The 5,130-nt window shown below is 43.7% G+C and overlaps 1 pseudogene across 1 annotated transcript; it reads right to left on the bottom strand.

Annotated features, from left to right (window-relative positions):
* Positions 1 to 248: 248 nt before the first annotated feature.
* Positions 249 to 1,887, bottom strand: LOC308260876 (ornithine decarboxylase-like; annotated as a pseudogene). Its single transcript has 2 exons — positions 1,130 to 1,887; positions 249 to 862 (listed from the first exon to the last, which is right to left on the bottom strand). The product of its transcript is annotated as an ornithine decarboxylase-like (transcript).
* Positions 1,888 to 5,130: the final 3,243 nt, after the last annotated feature.

Here is a 5,130-nt window from a genome sequence, read left to right as displayed (position 1 = left end):
AGCTGAGGGGGGACTCTTTGGTAGCATATTTGAAAAGTGAATAAAAATGAATATAAAACAAATATTCAAATAGTTTCTATAGGAACACATATAAGTGTGACCCCCATCTTCTAGTTTTCCATATTGCTGCATCTGTGCCAACCCCACGCTTACAAAGACATTTCAAAACTAGCAGTAAATAAGTTAATGGTTCCCCCAAATCCATTACTTCAAGCTAAACTTGCAGTTAACAGCTACAAGACTGGCGCCTACACATTGATACTAGTAGAAGCACATGCAGCCAGGTAACGCTTCATTCCCCTTTCCTGAGCACAAGGTTCAGGCAGAGTGCCAATGTCTTGCTCCTCCACTTTGGGCAAGAAGCCGTGGTTCTGGATATGCTGCATGAGTTGCCATGTTGGTCCCGACATCGGCCTTTGGAATCCATTCAAAGTAGAAGCAGCAGCAACAGTATAGGAGCCTATGTTCTCAAAAAGCATCCAATAGCCCGTGTGCATTTTGAGCAGGCTGCAGCACACTATGATCCTGTCAAAGCCATCACAGGTTGGTCTTCATATGCTGAATGAGTAATACTTCTCACCTGGCTTTGGTCTCTTCTGCAGCAGGAGCTTCATGTGTGCATGATCATAAAGGATGCAATTAATTGATCTATATACTCCATTATTCACAGTATATATAAAGGTCTGTTTGTTTACTTTGTCTTCATAATCAGAACCTGTCTCCTCCTTCCACACAAGTTTTCTCACAATAATATTAACTAAGAGTGTAAATGCTGAAGCAACATAATATCTGCCTGGCTGAGCTATGATTCTCATTCCAAAGTCTTATGGAAAATACTTGTTCAGTACTAGGTTGATCAAATCTGATTTTCTTTTTTCTTTTCTTTTCTTTTCTTTTCTTTTCTTTTCTTTTCTTTTCTTTTCTTTCTTTTTTTTCTTTTTTTGGTGGTACTGGGGTTCCTGGAAGCCCTCTACCTCCGGGATACACTCCCATGGACTACACTCCCAGACCTATTTTTAAATTTTTTTTTATGTGGAACATTTTTTTATGGAGCCGGCATGGCTGGGGCTCCAAACCAGCACAATCCTCCTGTCTCCGCCTCCCAAGCGTGGGGATTACAAGCGTGCACCATCATGCCTGGCATCAAATCTGATTTTCATATCCTCAGATCCAGGAAAGCCACCATCAATATCAAGCAGACATATGCTGAAATCAACCTCAGCTCTCATGTCAAAGACACAGGGGGCATCAAAGACCACCTGCAGAAAGGTCACAGCATCAGTGCGGCCACTCCTCATGTGAAAGCTGACACCAGTAACACCAATATTTAGTTTCTTGGACCATTCCAAAAGAAGTCTGCTGGTTTTGAGTGTGGCACCAAATTTAACACTGAGACAACATACTGCTTTGGAATCATCAGTGACAATCTGCAAAACCAACTTTGTTTGTAGATGCGCTCTGGCAACTTTCATCAATTCAACTTCACTATCAACAGTCAACATCTGGACTCCAATACTGGCAGCATTTTTGATTTGAGACACTTGTTTACAAGGATTTGCATGGATAATCCTCTCTGGAGGTAAGGTACTCTGAGATGCTGCACCGACTGTATTTCAGTGTTGCTGGCACAGTCAAATCCTATCCCAACGACAGCTAAGGTCTTTACTATGGCTCTGCTATCATTACATTTGACTGCATGAAAGGGAGTGCCATGAGAAAAAGCTTTTAAACATCTGAGATGTTTCTTTAGAATGTCTTCAAGATCTGTGACATAAAAGACATCTTTATCATCAGAAGATGATACTTCATTTTTTGGCCCAAGGTGTCCTTGGCAGTAAAGCCTTCATCAAGCAAGTGGTAGTCAAACTCCCCATTACTAAAGTTCATGGTTTCCTAATGTGCCTAGAGAAAACTGAGATGGAATTTAAAACAATTATTTACAGTTTTCACAAAAGCAGTTCTCTAGGAATTCCAAATCCTGTATCTTCAGACCAGCAATGCACCTGTTCTAACTGCACCTGGGTACCACAGGCCGGCCCCATGGAAATGCCACTGAGAGAGCCAAGCTCAGCTGGAGGAGCACCCAGCCACCCACCACCCCTTCCTGCCCTTTATTTCTTTGTAAAAGAACCTATAGCCACCACAAAACACAGGTGATTACCTCTGAACATCTGGAGAGGAGAAAAAGCTCTTAAAATTTTTGTCATTGACTTTGATATGTTTGTGGAATATACATCATGTATATTAGGGAAGGTCCCTCTTCCCCCTCCCATCACTTTCAGTTAGACCTCCTTATTTGCTTATCTATGGTTTCTCCTTCTTCATCTAGAGTTCCTCCTGTGACCCATTTTCTCCCTAGTTTCCACATATTAGGGAGAGCAGCTGATTTCTTACTTTTTGTGACTGACTAATCTCACTTAGCATAATGTTCTCCAGCTCCATCTATTTCCCCACAAAGGACATAATTTTGTTCTTATTTATGGCCAAGTCAAATTTCATGTGTACATATCCCATAGTTTTATAATCCATTCATCTGTTGATGGACATCTTGGCTGGTTCCATAGTTTGGCAATGGTGAACTGTGCAGATGCGAACATAGGTACACATGCATTAGTTTGGTAGTTTGGTTTCCATTCTTTTGGGTGGATACCCAGAAGTGGTATTGCTGGATCATATGGTAGGTTTGTTCCCATTCTTCTGAGGAGTCTCCATACTGTTTTCCAAAGTCAATTACTAAGCAAAACATGAGAAAGAGGGAGGGGGAGGGAATAAAGTGAGAATTGGGGAAGGGCTAAATAAGTGATGTGTACATGTATGCCTCCACCTGTCGCGTCCCTCGACCAGCGATTAAGACACGACACGAAGCTCTTCTTGCAAGCCGTTTATTCAGGATACTCGTAATGGCGGAATGGCAAAGATCTGCCTCGCGCAGGGCATTATAAACATTAACTCACCCAATCACTTCTTGCCACATCTCACTCACTCACTGGCTCACGCTCGTCAGGTCACCACCACGTCATGTGTTACGCAACCCTAGCCTCCAAATATGGAGTTGCTTCCTGCACAGCCATGTGCCTAATCAAGCTCAGAGGCAGGAAGCCGGCGCCATCTTTCAATGGCGGCTCACCACAATTCCCCCTTTTTGTTTTTATAGGCAACAGGTAAGAGCAGAGGTTTGACCCCTATTAATCACTGGCACCTTTTTCTAGGGACGGGTACTTGGGTGCCTAACCCGTGTGCAGTCAAGCGTACTCTTCCTGAGGACCAAACTTGTGCCCTCAGCTGCAGTGCTTTGCCTTGCAACCTGAGCCATTATGCCTTAGCTGCCGCGAGCCAGGCTTGGGGTGATTGTCCTGCCTCGATAGCCACACAGGCCTGTATAAACATGGCTGTATTATGATTAAAACTTTGGCGAAGACGAGCAATGCACCAGACACAAAACAACACAGCCACAACCAATAATCCCATCAAGGCCCCCAATTCAGCCCATTCCTTTAGATGATTCATGGCACGAGTTATCCAAGATGACAGTCCTTCGGCCAAACTGATGTCCACACGAGTCGAGTTGACGGTGACCACGGCAGTGCGTAATCTCTCTAGTTGGGTTTCAAATTCTCCCGTCCAGTTGCCTAAAAGATAAATTGACAACTCCCGAGACAGGTTAGCGGCTTTTGTAAAGTTTTTGTATTGAACGCTGGTAACACAGAGACCAGGATATCTCCATTCACATCCAAGCTGTGCAAGCTGCCATAATACCTCAACTTGTTCTTAATTTTGGTTAGATTACCAGCAGATTCCCCTGAGCTCCTAAGGGACTTTCATGCTCTAATAGCACAAAAATTTATTTGATTATAAACTTCCAAAGGAAGTCGGGTTTGGTTTTGGGCATGTAGCCCTTGTCCTAAAATCATATCTCGATCCCATTGAGGATTTCCAGCAAGAGCATTAGCAGCAGCCTGATCAGAGGCATATTCTATGTTAAAGGCCTTCCATTCCAAAAATTGTCCAGGGGTGAGGCACGCTCGTGTTAATCCATTCCAGTCCCCTGGCGTCATGCAGTTTCTAGCCAGAGCTTCCACTTGGGCTAATGTAAAGGAAGCTGTGACCCCATACATGCGAACTGATTCTGCTAATGCCTTAATGACCTTAAAATCAAGGGGTTCATAAAAACAAGCACCCTGTGTATCTTGAAAAATAGGAAAGGCCAACGGGAGCTCAGTTCTAACATGTGACCAAACTTGAGGGCAAAAGGAATTATGAGATCCCTGAGTGGAGGATGGTAAGGATGGCGGTGGCCCAGGAGGAGGATCTTGTAAACCTGAGGGCATAGGAAAGTCAGGATCTAATTTAGGCAAACGAGATTTTTTCGAGGCTGAATGAATTGACACACAGGCCATTTGTTTCTTTAACGAACCCTTTTCTTCATCAGAAGAATCAGAAGAGGAGTCTGGCCCTTTAAATTCAGACAAATTCGGATAGAGTGAGGAACGGACAAGTTCCTTTGCTTCACCAACTGCCCGTTCTGACTTATGCTTTTCAGATTTCTGTTATTTGAGTAACTCGAGGGCGGTTTGCCCTTCCTTAATAGCATCATCATATTTTTGATCTTCTAAACAACCTTTGACCAATTTCCAAATAGGTAGAACACAGGGATTAAGGCTTTCCTGTTGCTTGGCATATTCAAGATCTCGACCAAGCTTTTCCCAACTAGGAACTGTCAGGTTACCTGAGACAGCAAACCATGGAGCAGCTCTGTCACAATCATTTAAAAATTTCTCTAAAGTAGACTCTCTAAATTCTAAACTTCTAGAATAAAGTAGCTCCTGGAGAGCCAAAAAAATTGGATGAGACTGCGAAGCCCCCATCCCAAAACTAAGCTCAAAATGAAATTTAAAAATGGTCCGCTTTGATCGCGGCTCTACCTTCGCGTTTCCGCGTCTGCTTTGACCGCAATTCCACTTTCACTTTTTCACGTCTGCTTTAACCGCAACTCCACTTTCACTTTCCCGCGTCTGCTTGACCGCGGCTCTACTTTTCACTTTCCCGCGTCTGTTTGACCGCGGCTCTACTTTTCACTTTCCCGCGTCTGCTTGACCGCGGCTTTACTTTTCACTTTCCCGCGTCTGTTTG

Source organism: Muscardinus avellanarius (genome assembly GCF_963383645.1).
Source record: "Muscardinus avellanarius genome assembly, chromosome: 3".
Classification (NCBI taxonomy): domain Eukaryota; kingdom Metazoa; phylum Chordata; class Mammalia; order Rodentia; family Gliridae; genus Muscardinus; species Muscardinus avellanarius.
The sequence above is the reverse complement of the archived record's forward strand: the minus strand, read 5'-3'. Positions and strand labels throughout refer to the sequence as shown.